Source organism: Aptenodytes forsteri, unplaced genomic scaffold (assembly GCF_000699145.1).
Source record: "Aptenodytes forsteri isolate BGI_AS27 unplaced genomic scaffold, ASM69914v1 Scaffold16, whole genome shotgun sequence".
NCBI lineage: Eukaryota > Metazoa > Chordata > Aves > Sphenisciformes > Spheniscidae > Aptenodytes > Aptenodytes forsteri.
The window spans coordinates 2,090,718-2,106,123 of NW_008794753.1; the positions used below are offsets into that span (position 1 = coordinate 2,090,718).

General features: G+C 37.4%; 1 protein-coding gene across 2 annotated transcripts in view; it reads right to left on the reverse strand.

Annotated features, from left to right (window-relative positions):
• The window catches only part of PLCH2 (phospholipase C eta 2), a 104,544-nt gene that overhangs the window by 43,436 nt on the left and 45,702 nt on the right, over positions 1 to 15,406 (reverse strand). The gene's annotated exons all lie outside the window — the stretch shown is intronic.

Below are 15,406 nucleotides of genomic sequence, written 5' to 3' on the forward strand. Positions count from 1 at the left end.
AACAATTGGCAATAGCCAAGGAAAAGGATTTGTTTTAATTCAACACAATTAAAAAAAAAAAAAAAATTACCCACCTTGGTCATCAAAAGTATTCTGGGAACCCTAAAAATATTCAAAGGCTTTTATGTACAAACAACTTAAGAGTTAAACCATTTTCACTGCCTTAAAAATTAACAGCAAGAAGGTGATTAGAATCCAGTGTGTGACTGCAAAGATGAAGCCAGCTTCAAAGGCTACATTCTTATAGAGAGGTCTACAGTTAGGGTCAACGACAGAATAATTTTATCCTACACCAGTCAGGGAAATGTATAGCCAAACAAAAAATCCTAACAAGTAGAAGGGGGCATTATTTTGATTTACCTTCTCTAATGTAAATAGTATTTTGCTGTGCTTAAAAAGATTCCAAAATTTTCTTCTTGGGAAGAAGCTGAAAGAACAATACTGAGCAGATATTATTTGCACTGATCAATGTTTTGTGTAAGGCACTCGGATACTACAAGGATAAGTATGAATAAAAAACTATGAGTATTTTTTTTTCTGTCCTGTAACATATACTATGAGTAAATCCCCACATTTGCATTAAAGCGGATCTGAAATATCAGTTAAATATAGTTCTTTATGACTGAGTTAGAAATAACATTGAATGCTAATGTTGAATTTGTAGCCCATAACCTGGTGCCATAGAAGACCTGTAATGTTCTCATAAGCACCTTAAGTTCAGAAGCTGAATTCTACAAATACTTACCCAGATAAGATGCTCCCAGCATGCGAACAAACCTAATAAGCAAACTCAGAAAAACATCTCTCCCTCTTAAAGCAGTTACAAGATTAGGACCTAAAATGCCTAGTGGATCTATGTAATTATATTTTAGCATTCATTCCTAATTCATAAACATTTAGCCACCATTTGCCAATGCCCATGACTGATGAAACATAAACCAGATTAAAAACACACTAATAAGCAGAGTATAATAGAAATACTAGCAGCACACTTATTTTGGGGGATTTAGCTGAACTAATAATATCCTTCTGATCACACTCTAAATCAAACTACTATCAAGTATCAGTTTCTAGAATAAGCACAAGGAAATTCAGACAACGTTCCTAACTTGCTTGTTAACACCAAGGTATCACAATATGTCTGCAAAAAGGAAACCAGATTTGTAAAGAAAATTTTTGATCTTTCACAAGAGAGTCTGAGGCAAAGCTAAGCTGAATTTATCAGCAACATTATTTTGAAGCTACTTTAGTAAAAATACGTTTTCAGAGTGACAGAACACTAGGACTTCTGCAAACCACAAAAAAAGCTTTATAGCCCAAACATTTACTTCTCTCCAGAAGCAAGAATGCCCGTTTTCATTACATACAGAGCCATCACAAAGGCATTGCATGTCCACTGTTTACATCACACTTTTACTTGCCATCCAGGCCAAAGAAAACAGTAAATTCTAGAAACAGTAATTTTAGAAAGTTGAGATGGAGTATCAGCTTTTCCTCCCATTGCTTCAATGGATTAAGTCACTGATCCTACAAATTTGCTTCTAGATGATGTAGCAAGAACCTAACAGATTTTTCTTCTTCCAAATCACTTAAAACCACATTCTCCTAGAAGGAAGCCTTTCACCTATATTGTACTTTGTCTCTGGGCCCTTAAAACATGTTCCCCTCCCGGGGATCAGGCAGCCTTACAGACAGTGCAGCCAGTGGCCTTCAAAGAAACAAGTCTTAGAAGAAGCTCCCTCCAAAAGCTCTGCTCTGTCTCAGCAGGGCTCCTCCCCTTTCCTTGGGAACTGCTGTTAAACTGAGGCTCTTGCATTTGAAGCCCCTGGGAGCAAGGCTGGGGCCGTGCCTGCCCAAATAGGACAGTCTTTTGAAATTCAGCTGTTGCAAGGAACTAAGATTGACAACGTTAATGCAAACTGTTAGCGACTGGCTATGTCCCAGGAATGGATGCAGACTCATATTTTCTGCCAGGTCACCAATCTATTTCCCATAACGACAGAGCATAGCCCGTGACTTAATTTTCCTATGGCTTTTCTGCCTGGTCTGTTTAAGTAAAATTAAAACTATTACCACGTCCGATGTATTTTTTTCAGACTTAGAGATGAGAAGTGTAAATTACTACTCAGATTCTGAATGGAAGAATGAAAACCAATACATATAATACATATTCTAGTGAGTACAGGTTGATAAAGAAATACAAGGAAATTCTGAGGTCAGGCTCCTCTTATCAATCTGTACATACAGATTATAGATGAAACAGTGTCCAAACCAAAACATTCATTCCATGTATTCCAAAATGCATCAAAACCCACACAATTCTTTGGGGTGATTCAAGTCTGCCTCTCAGGCAAAAGCAAAAACACTCAAGAGAAGCAAGGTAGAGTAAAAAGAAATGGAAAAAATCATTGACGTTCCTGTGCTTTAGAGCTCATATTCAGACAAATTCAACTAATTTACTCAGGAAAAGAAGGTTCAACTAAATAGATCAACTTGAAAGCACATCACAAATAATAAAAGAAAATTTAAATTTAAATCCACAATTCTGTAGAGTCCATTGTTTACATTAATAAAATATTTACAGAGAGAAGGTGTTAAATTAAGAACAAGATAATCCCTCATGTAACATTTTATTTCTTAAAGCTGATCCCTTGGCTTCAATCACAGATGTCCTCAGATGAAATCAATGTGGCCAGCAGGTATTAGTCATAAAAGCAAATGCCATGCTACAGCTCAGAAGCATTACTGGAATTCACTACAAGATCAGTGGATTCAAACTCGGCGCAATCATTTCCCCGACACGGCAATCTTTTGAATATCTGCTTTCATTCCAATTCAGAAGATAAGCACTTCTCAAATTTACTTGAGATAATAATTATGGAAAGCTTGAACTTATTTTAATTTCACAACGTTTATAGGTTTTTGGAAAAAAATTCTTTGGTCAAAATAGCTAATAAAAAAATTTCTATTAGCACTAATCACACAGACTTCAAACCACATTATGTTTCCAACTTCCTCTTTGGAAGTTATTGCAGTAAATAATTTTATATGAAGAAATGAGAAGAGCAGAAATGAGAGAAGTATCAAAGATTGCACTTGTTACAAAGCAGAATAAAGAAGCACCAAAATAAAAGTACGCTTTATGCAACACACATTTACTTTGCTTTTACGTGAAGTTAGAATATACTTCCTGGCTGTTAAAATTTTAACAAGCACCCTTGGATAGCTTTTTTAATGCAGCTGTTCATTTCTGTTGCAGGATTGCTCACCGAAACCTACCCAGAGCGTACAGCACCTCAGCAGCTGCTCTGCTGCCAGTTCCAGTTGATCTGGACACTGGACTGTTCTTTGGTGATTCAATGCACAATTGCAATTAAAGTTTCCGGACACAAACCTGAGTTCAGTTCTATTCAGTGTACCTGGCAATTGAATGGTCAGACCATACTGAATACTTGTTTTAAGTACCTGTTATTACCTTTTTGATTTTGGTGACACAAGGAAAGGAAAGCACAAGAAAAGTCTTCCTTCTTGTGTCAGGAGAACAACAGCTTTTCTGGATCCTACCAACATGATGGGAAGGAAAACCTTCAAGGTAATGCAGAGGCATTGGCTAGAGGTAGCTCGACAAAGACCGGGAGATTGAGACGGAGAGGGGAAACAGTGCACCTCCACATCTCTACATACATATGTGCACTGAAACATACACCCTTACCTGCCTGCATGACTGATAGTTTAGAGCACTAGAGAGACTGGCAGGAAAAAAAAAAATCCATATAGTGGTACTTATATAAAACAAAAAATAAAGTCTTTTTTTCTGAAGTCTTTCACAGCATGTAAATGAGAATAGCACACTGATGAGAAGACAAGTATAACTGCTTCTCCTTACCATTGTTCAGATACCTTCTTTAAGGATTCATTTCTATACTTCAAATAAAAATCCCTCAGTCTTGCAGTGAAACATTTTTTGGAAGAAATGGCTCTTAACTATTTTCAATTAAGGCTTTAATTAATAATAATTAATTAATAATAAACCAAGTTTTCTTCTTGGTTAAATAATACTTTGCACTTCAGTAGTACCTTTTTGCAGAATTCAGCTGAGGTTCAGCTCTCTTTTGATCTAATCAGTTGCCTCAATTTGCATCTGGACAAAATACATAGAGAGAAGATGGATCTCTGTACTACAGCAAAAAGCAATGTCATAGCAGAGCAGGAAACAAACGTAGACCACAGTTCCATTTTTGTGTTCTTACAAAGTGACACTAGACTGACACAGCAAAAAGGCTTAAAGTGATTTTTCATAGTTCACAGTAACATTTATATGTTTATAAAAAGTTTTAAAGTAACGATAAATAACAAAACTACCCAAATAATAAATCCCTACAATTTGTCCTGATACAAGAAAAAAGAGTCCAATTTCATGCTTATTGTTAGAAAGATGTTCTAATGTCTGCTAATTAATTATTCATGGTTCAGTAGCATTATTGTCTTTTACGAGTTTCTGGGTTTGATGTAAATGTGTGAAGGAGTGGGAGTATTTTAGCATGTGAGGATGAAAAGAAATTAGAAGGATTGAGTCATTGAGTATTTTTATACACGGACCAGCTTTGTCAAAAGATTCACGTCCAAAGTTCAATACGGCTCCAGGTGATGTCACACAGCTTTGGCCCTAGCCAGTCTCTTCTGTCAGAAGGCCTCACACTACTCAGCAGAGTTCTGCCCTGTTAACAGATTCTGACAAGATGCATCCTGATTGTATGCTTAAAACAACTGCTCTTCTAAATACTATAAGGAGAGGGAAATAGATTTCAGAGGCTTATTTCTCTTTGGGGCCTCCAGAAGATGCAACACGTTTGTGATCCTAGAGAAACCCCTCCAGTACATGTGCACTATAAGGGCAAGCTGTTCCCTTGAAGTATTATCAAACCAAAACAGCTTTCCCACATACAAACAGAGGACTCCCACACTTGTCACACATTTAGTACTGCAAATCCATTGAAGAGAGAATAATTGCTATGTTTTTTAAGAGTCTCACTGGAAATGGTTTCACAGCTATAACTGGTTCATCAATAGGTAAACCAAAGAACTGACTGGCTCCAACTATTCCTGCCAGGAATACCAGTTTCAGTTTAGACAGAAGGCATCAACTATTTTTAAAAATCAATATATAAATATAATAACATAAAAACATATAAAATAGATAATATATATAATATATCCAGTACAGTGTGGTGGGAATTCTGTTCAGCTGAAAAGTCTTGGAATTAGAAGATATTTTGAAAATTCTGCATATGAACTGTACAATTGATTTCTGTGAGCTTGAGGAATCTCCATGACAGTTCAATCATACCACCCTCACAATAAAAGCTCCCAGAATGTCACTTCTGACCCTGAAGACATTCACTCAAGTAATGGTCTTATCATAGAAGCTTTAACATTAACTGTTGGCTACAGCAACCTGGTTTTGTTCCTTATACAGGCACCTACACTAATGGAATACATTAGTACTAATTCCTACTTGATACATTGCCTTATGAATCTAATGAATTGCAATTAAAAACAACTTCTGTTACATAGGGTATTTAGCATCCTGTGGTTCATAATGGAGCAAACCATCTTTATTTATTTTTGTCTTTAAACTTTACTTATTTAGTTATTTTATATTTATTTATTCTTTATTATTACATATTTAAAGTACAGTCTTTACCTTACAACATGAACTCATTGAGGGAGATACTGGTTCAGTTTTCTCTTACATAAAAACTGGACTGTTCTTACTGGGTAAATTTTACTTCACACACACAGAAAACCCCCAAACCAAATTAAAAACCCCAACCATCCAAAAAACCCAAAACCACCACCCAAAAAAAACCCAGAACAAAAAAACCCCAAAAAACAGAAAAGGAGACATTCATGCAGTGAGTGGCATGATCAAAAGTTAATCTAAGGTATTTTCTGTCTAGTGTTCATAGATCAGGTACAGCAGGCTGATTCGCATCATTATGCCAGGATTCAATTAAAAAACAGACCACATCCAACTTCATTAATCTTCATTTGTTTCATTTTGCATACCTACAGCCTACAACCTTTTAAACCAACCATCTTATTACTAGTGCAAGAACTTTCTCCCACTTATTTGCTCTCACTGACTCAAGCCTCGCTAAATTTCAGGACTCTCTACTATTCTTTTCATTGGAAAAAAAAAAAAAATCTCAAAGTACCTTTGAAAAAGAAAATTTCTGTATAATTCTGCCAGCAATGGTTGGGACAGTGTTTGCTGCATACAAGAGAGAATGCAAGACTGAACCCATCCTTAAAGCGCACAACGCCTAATAAATGAGATGTTAATGTGAGAAGAGATGCTCTTAATCCTGTGGAAATTAGGTGCTTTATTCGAGGTCAGTCTGTCAGCTCTCCATCTCTCGGCCGAGACTCCATCAGCCATCTGGATCCAGGGAAATGCAGAAGCAGAGTAGGATGGCATTTCTGAACCTCTGCAAAAATTCCCATTAGTTACTAAGCTATCTATACCTCCAATTTTCTTGTTAAAAAATATCTTTGATTGGTGAAGCTGACAGACGAGTAGGACAAAAAAGTGCTTCCAAGGCAACAGGTGGTTCTGGTCAAGGTCACTGCAGATTTCTTTACTGGACATGAGTGGCTCAGGAAGACTGCTATTAAAATGCATTTACTAGAACAGGAAACATCTCATTTCTCTAGCCAACTAGGTTTGCTGTTTTTATTACCTATTTAAAAGAAAGGCTGCTATGAAGCAAAAAGGGGCCCTTCTCAGGTAGTGAAGCTTAAGGATTTTGCCATTGTATATCAGTATTCAGAAAAGAACCTTTCAAGAGCGCAGTACCTATTATGGAAGAAAACAACAGAGATACTTCTAAATGCTCATTTCAAAGACTGAAAACTACAAATATTGCATGAAAAAAAGAGTTAAGAGGTGTACAAATTCTGGCAGATAGCAAACCTATCTTACTGTGGGTATGGAAAGGGAGATAGAATCTATCTATGCAATAGAAAATTTCGAAAGGTCCGCACATGTCAAAATGTACAACTTTGCATTTGCCTTTCCAGAAGAATGTAAAGAAATCAATAATGAAATTTTAACGGAGAGGTTCTTGAAGACCAAAAGAACTGCGCTAAGCAACCATGCAAAATAACATAGGACTAGGGCTGTGTCTCAAGTTCTTCCTTCGTTTCCACTCCCCCACGCTACTGCTAGACAAAGTTGTCACTAAATAAAATTTAAACATGAAAGCTTTCAAGATGATACCATCTTGTTCAATTAAGTGGCAGGTATTCAGCCTGCATCTTACCAATATGGCCGATTTTCCATCTCGGAGAAGCTACGATGCTGCCACCAACCCAGAAAAACTCTTCAGCCAGATGGGCCACTGAGAATTTATTTTGAAGCAAGGGAGTTTTTGAGGCATCCATACCTGAGACAAAGGGCAGCTTCAGAATTGAATACAAGCACTGCAGGCCTTAGTAGAGATCATGATTCTGTAGTACACTTTTTCAATGTAATAGCATAAAAATATTATCAGGAAAAAAGAAGATAATCGGTGATTTCCAAAATCCAGTGGTATTTTTCAGGTTGTTACAGAGCAGTTTCACGGTAAATTTAGGCCTCCTCCCCTGTCCAGATTTAGAATATTAAAATCCCAACAAAATCCTTTTTATTCTATGTGATGTACCTGTATCTATTTTTGAGGATTGGGTGGGTTTCAGTTCAACATTTTAAAGACATGATGGACACAAACAGGGCCGTGAGGCAAGACAGCATGCAGATGAATCCATTTCTGGACAGAAAGGCCTCCCGATGATATTCTTTTTCCTACCAGCTGCTAGGCATCCACCAAGACATTATACCAATTTACAGTTGTTGGCTTCTCCATGCCACTTCCTCCTTCTGACAGCAATTCCTACATAGAGGTACCTCTTTTATATGCTTGATTACTAACAGATCTGCAAGTCCCACTCTTGCTGAGGACTCTACTTGCTCTTCAAAACCAACCAACAATATCCATTGCAGTAAATAAGCACAAAGTTAATAGTACAATCCATTCCCCTTCTCTGCCCTCCTGAGCCACCCTTGCCTTTTACTGTGAATCTGTCCAGTTGCTTAAGCTCTTCAGGCTCTTTCCAGGTAAAAAAAAAAAAAAAACAAAAAACGAACAATCACATTTTCTTCTCGTACAGCTCTTCAAAATATCATTGTAACAGTCTTCATCTTTTCTCAGAAGGTTCTCCTCAGTATTTTAATGGACATGCCTGATAAAAGAAAGAACATTTCTCTCTAGGCAGTAAAAACTAGATACAATGAAAACACAGCAACACATGTTTGCTTGAAATCCTAAATCCATCATACGCACTAATCCTAAAGCCGTGGCTCTGCCCTATCCAGTCAAGGGATTTAGGTGACACGTTACGGCCATAGGAAAAAAAAAAGGAGGTTAAAAAAAAAAAGTGCTTTCTTCTTCTTCTTTGCCTATGTTAGCAGCATCTTTCCATCTCAAAACCCATTTAGGAATGTCTTTGCAAACTGACACAACTTCAAAGAAGATGTTTGCTTAGGACACAAGCCAGGCAGCTACACTGCACAGAACAAATGCTGTACACAGAAACCAGGAACAGTGAGGGTGCTTGAAAACTGACAGAGATAAAAGCAGGTAAGGATTAATTTTTAAAACGCACTGTCACTACCTCATTCCATTTGAAATGCATCCACTAAACTCCAAATACAGATATCTGTCATTTATGTTATCACAACCTCTTAATCTACATTAAGTTTTAAGTACAACATACAATTGCTCTTGCCATCTGTGATCTGTACAAGGAGCCTAATACGCTTCTAGCTTGATGAGCTAAACACAAATTGCCCATTTAAAAACACATTCATTAAGTGCTTCCTACTCCTCCTTTCACAGTTTGAAAAAGCTTTAGTGTAGTTAATTCTAGAGATGATTCACTCTCAATTAGAAGTTGTTTATTTCACCACCTATGCCCAGAGTTCTTCTATTAGGCTGGACTCAGAGTTTAACCATAGATTAATTCCAAAGAAAAAACAAACTGGGTCTGCGCTAAGGGTCAACAGTGGCAATAATGCTACATACACTCTTGTCACGTTCTGCTGTTTATTCAAACACTTCAGCAATAGCCTTCCTTTCTCCTAAGGCATCTTTCAAGAGTAATTTAGCGAGACGACTGCAAACTAATTGTCACCAGAGGCGGAAGAATTTCTTCTGTAAAATGCTAAGAAGCGTATATCCATACGACAGAAAACTGCTACACAGAAGGCAAGAACCCATGAAGTATTGTTCTAAAGATCCTAATCCTTTTTTCAGAGGAAGCAAGATCTAGCATGGACCAGAACGAGACCTGAGAAATGTGAGCTTAATTACCTGCTCTACCCCATACTTCTCTTATTCTTAAATAAATCAGTAAACAGCTTTGTGGGCAATTTCCAAGCTATAGAAATAAGATCTTAAATGGGGAGAATTACATTGTTGTACCTCACAAGGGAGGAGATACAACTAAACTTTAAGGCTCTCAATTATAAGAAGACAGAGTTAAGGTAAACTTTTGCAATAAACTGAAAGTATTGGGGTTGTTTAGCTCCTTTTTTTTCTCTTGCAGCACTAATCAGAAGGATTCCTTGCAGTCTTCCAGGTTGTACATGCAACAATCTCAGGAGTTGGCACTCTTGTGTGCTAGGCAGCAAAAGGTACTCCTTTTAAAATTCAAAAATTAATTCTGCAAGGTCATCCTAGATTCTGCATTAACCATTTATGTGTTATCAACCTGGGGACAAAGGGAAGGGAGAAAAAGAGTGAAACATAACTCCTATTGCAGCACTGCCCAAGGTATTAGTTTCACGGTTCAGAACTAGAATTCCGCACAAGCAGGACTTTGAATGTGGATTTGTTTTTATTTGAGTACAGAAAAATGCCAGTGATTTATAGCACCAGAAAAGAAGAACTATTTCAATGTTCAAGTTAAAGTTAGATTTGTAATCCAAAGCCCACCTTTATTTAAATCCTTTTAGTTGGCATTATCAATCCATCCTTCAGGCGTCGTAAGATGATGATCACATAAACAGAGAAAAATAAAAATCTTTCAAACAGCCCCTCTATTTACTGATTATGCTGAATACTAGGTAACAGTGTGAGAAAGCAACAGAAAATAACAAAGGGTTAAACGTGACATAATCCCTCTCCCAACTCTTAAGCATAGTGAGCTTAGCACTTAGGATATAAGCCTATTGAAATGGGTTTCTATTCCTGCCTCACTTGACATCCTCAGAAAAATCTTGCTCACCTGACACAACATGCAGATTAAAGACTTCTTTCCATGGCACTTTAGAAACTTATTCTCCGAGTGTAACAAAGGCTTTTCATGCCACAAAAAGGTTTGAAGACAAACAATGTTTGCGTCTGCAGGCTGGCCTGCGGCTTAGCTAAAAGTGGAACTCAGAACACTTGACGAACAATGCTAGAATGTCAAAAGTCTTGTAAAGGAAGATACTCGCTTCAGGAATGGCAGAAAAGCCAGACTCCATCATACAGAGAAAGAGCATCTTGCAGAAGATATAGGAGCACAACATACATGTGGTTTGGAAGATGGAGAAAAGTGAGCAAAGTGGAGATCCTCCCAAGACAAACTGATTTATCATTAATGCAATCCATCAGGATGGATGGATTCCTTTCCAACATGCATGCTTTACTGTTGAGGGAAGGAAAAAGTGTTAAAAATTATTTAATACACAGGGAAACAGCTGTAGCCCTTAAACTAGGAAAGACAAAACTAAAAATTTTAATGCAGGAAATTTTGATACATAGGCCAGACTCTGATCTCTCTTTTGTCTTCTGTACATCAGGATTCAAGCAGAAGACAAAACAAAGAAGCAACACAAGAGGTAAATTAGGCTCACAGTGTAGCAAGAAGCTTGAGCGTATCAGGTAACAGCATGCAGACACAATTTCTATGCTTCAGCTGGCTACCAGTTGAAGATGTCACAGCAAATACTTCAGGTGTACTTAATAAACTGATTTTCAAAGTTCAATATATTGATCCCCACAAACATTAAATATTACAGACCTGGTACTGTAATTGACCTGTAAATCCACACAGATTAGACTTGTAACTTCACAGGTATGCACTCCATTTATCCTTGCATGAACACACTACAGACCCAGTTTACCAGATTAACAAACTAACCTTATCACAAGAGGCTGATTCTGAAATACATTAGCAGCAATTAGTGATACACGTATTAAAGTTAATACAGGTATCACCATTTCCCACTTCCCATCCAGGGAAATCTTACTCCTAATGGCAGCAGAATAAAAAGAAAACGATTGCCAACCCACAACACAAGTCATAAAATAAAAGGAGGAAACAAAAGTTTTTAACGTCATCTCGCACGCTGCCATTTATCTGTACACCCTCTCTCTCACTTTTATCCTCCCCATTGCACTTTCAGCTGTAAACACCAGTCAAAAAGCCTTGGAAAAACTGCAGAAATTATTTACAGCTACATCTTAGAGACCCCAGCCTAAGATCTTCATACGAGTTACTATGTCTGTTACTGTCTTCTGAAGTACTAAATGCCAAGATGTTTCTAAGGGAAATAACAAAAGCAAAGAAATCTCATTGAAATGCACATCACTAAATACAGTTTAGAAACACATCTGAATTACGGTAAAGGTTCAAAACCCAACATACATAAGCACGAATATGAACAGCAGGAGCACAGAGCGCTTGATGAACCGAAGTCATGATGCTCATTCACTGCTTCTAAACATGTGATTTATGTTTCTTCCCTTTCCCCCAGAAATGCTTCTTCCTAAAGGTCTAAAGCAGCATGATCTAGACAGCAAGACCAGTCAACTCACTTTCAGTTTCTCCTCTGCTGGAGCCATTTGCCTTTGGGTTTCCACGGCGCTCTATGTTCTCTCACTGCTATGTGTCTGTATGCAACAGCTGCCTATGTTTCTGGTATGACCTCTTCCCAAGAAGGATATGGAGAGTATGTGCTGATGGAGCATAGACAACATCTGTTATATTTTCTATTTCTGTCTGACAACTAAAAACTTCTGCATTAGTTATATTAAGAATTCACTAAAACAATCACTTTTGGATGGTTTTGTTAACTTCCAAGGAAGGCAAAAATTCAGATACATGGAGGTTATAACCAAATTTCCTGCACTCATTCAATCGCCCATTCACAGGCTCAGAAAGGCCAGAGCACGGGCTGGACCACAACATTATCCCAACTGTATACAAGCTGCCTTTTCCTTAATTCTAACATAACGCCACTCTACTGACCTTTGACATGGACACAGACAGAGCTATAGTCTACTACAGACTGCTAGACCATCTGGACAGCAACTCTAAGTGCAGTAATCCACAGTCAAGATTAAAGCCACACATCTAGCCTGTGCAAGTGGAAGCCAGGTTATTTACTAGCTTGCGTTTCTCACCCACCATGCTCCAAAGCTTAATATTTTTGCACTGGCTCAGAATATTCTCAAGTTATTCAGTTTGACTGAAGTACATCTGTCTTCAGCATGCATCAATTTACAAGGCCACTAATTCCACTGGGAGAAACAGCAACGGCTGTAACATTGCATGTCCTGGTGCATCCTTTCAGTATTGGAATTCACAATGGGTAAAGCCCTGAGAGCGCTGCCTTAGCTAAGCAACCACAAATATGAGTATTTCCAGGGCTTTCCAAAACTGTTTAGAAAGTCACATTATTAAAATGAACTGATCCTGAAATCCCTTGTATTACTTTATTCACATGAAGGAATATTTGTGGAACTGGGACCCATTAGCAAGAACAGCACTAACATAATGACAACAATTAGTCTGCCTCCTTCCCTGATGTTTAGTTCTCTTGAGCTCATCTGAAAAAAAAAAAGCAATTATTTTCATTAGAAAGTCACATTATTAAAATGAACTGATCCTGAAATCCCTTGTATTACTTTATTCACATGAAGGAATATTTGTGGAACTGGGACCCATTAGCAAGAACAGCACTAACATAATGACAACAATTAGTCTGCCTCCTTCCCTGATGTTTAGTTCTCTTGAGCTCATCTAAAAAAAAAAATGCAATTATTTTCATTAAGTGAGAAAAGGCTTTGTGTTTTGAGCCTTTGAGTAGGTTTTGCGTTAAGGAAGACTGTTTCTTTAATAAATGTATTAAGATTTTTGTGTCATGTTTTATCAATGAAACTGTAGAAACGTTATTAATGCTTTTCCACTTAAAACATGCACCATCTTTGAGATATTTCTATAGTTTTTGCCTTCAATGATTAAAATATAACAACAAATAGTCTACTAACGAACTCTACTAAGAATTCTGATGCTGGTTTTGGCAAAGGAAAAATCAATTTCCAAGATATCTTTAGTAAAAAGGATTTAAAAGCTATTTGAACGTTTTTTCTTGCAAAGGTGTAATAATGAAATTTTGCTGATTGTAGAAAAATGTCAGCATAAAATAAAGATTTTTAAGACTATAAATGTTGCTCTAAGGTCACTTTGTTTCCAGCCTCTGACTTGTGTAAGAAAATGTCCCTACACACTTAATTGAAGTAAGATCTTAAACTCTTTACATTTAAAGATCTTTCAGCACTTTACCATCTGTTCAGTGACATGGGTCATAAACACTGAAAGGGAGATTAGGGCAGGTTGGAAGGGAAGAAATCCATCAATATTATTGAATGCCTTCTATGAAAACACCTCTAAGAATTCAAGAATCCAAGGCAAAATTGGTACAGGAAAACAAGACAGATTGAAAGACATTCAGAAAAGACATCTGCTACTGAAATGCATCACCACAAATTGATTTTAACTCACAAACTTTGCTTCTGTATTTGGGGTGAATTTTAATATATTCTACCTGTATAAGATTCAGAACTCTTCTAGACCTTCCTTTTGTGCCATGTACATTTTAAAAAATGCGACAGACTCCTTATTTCTCAAATATATACCAGTTTCATGAAACATGGAAAAAATGGAGCTGCATTGTCTCTAGGAATAACTCGGTCTCTGTCTTCATTCAATGCTCTCCTCAGCTTCTGTGTCATCCAAGAGACAGCCTTATGAGGGTATACTGTAAATCGAGATAAAACAGTGGGATTAAGCCACCAAGCTTAAATCCACAATGAAGGTCATCATGCTCTCTCCTAGAAATACAGGCAGGTTACACAGCAGCTGCAGATGCACAAAGAAGAAATTGCAAGGTGCTTGCTCAGTTCCAAGGGTTACTCTGGGAAGACGTAGCTGACAGGTTAGAGTGGAGAGCTTCCTCTAGAGCCACTAGTTTAGTCCATCCTTTGCTGAAAACAAAATGTCAGAATCATTCATACAAAAAATTAGAAATCTGTCTGCAGTGAGGCAAAGCAGATGGCTTGTATTTAAACAATCTGGGAGCCAGAAAGTCCTGTGCCCAGGAACTTCAGTAAAGAAATGTATCCACCTCGCGTCCTTGTGACTTCTTCCTATGAATTACAATAATCAGGTGCGCTCCTTCCCCATCACAAAGGACATTACAAAGTTCCAGCCTCTACTGATAGGCATGACAAAGAAGAATTATTTATCTAAATTTCAAATATCACAATAACTTGAAGAAAATGAGATTTGGCTCAGAACCATATTTTGGCTTTGAACTTTGTTAACAAGGACACACTTTCATAGGGACTTACCTGATCTTGGACATTTTCTTTGGACTGGCACGAGAAGGGGTGGGGAGGTGACAATATACTTTTCATTAATTATTAGCTGTTTCAGAAAATAAATCGTTTTTTCTTGTTTCTACCTTATAAGAAAACATGAAGCTCATGTTCACATCCCTTGTTAACGTTTTAATGGGCGACTGTTCATGAAACTGAAATGAATAGGTAAAGCAATAATTTTGTAATCTGAACCTATGCCACAGTTTACAATATGCAATCAGTGTGTATACTGAACAAAAGAGAGCATGAAGCACTGAGCAGTGAAGACAGAAACGTGATCTTAAAATGATGGAGAGCACTGAAATTTCCAATAGTGCCTGTAACCGTCGTGCTTGACTACATAGACTGTGCAAGGTGTAGGTTAAAATGGAGCTGAATCTTCCATAGGCTAAAATAAGGCAACTGCACTTTCATGGGAGATCACTGCCTCAAGTTCCACTCCAGAGAAGTTGAAGGTTTTAATATTTGTGACAGAATTCTTGAGAAAGCACAGTCACTTATCAACTTCTTATTTTCCTTTCAAAAATAGATCACTCTACAGAACCCAGCATCTGTAAATCTTAGAAACCAACTGCAGGTCTTTTTGTAAGCTTGAAAGACAACCATAATTGTGGTTTTCTTCAGGCAGGAACCACCTGCTGTAATTCCCAAAG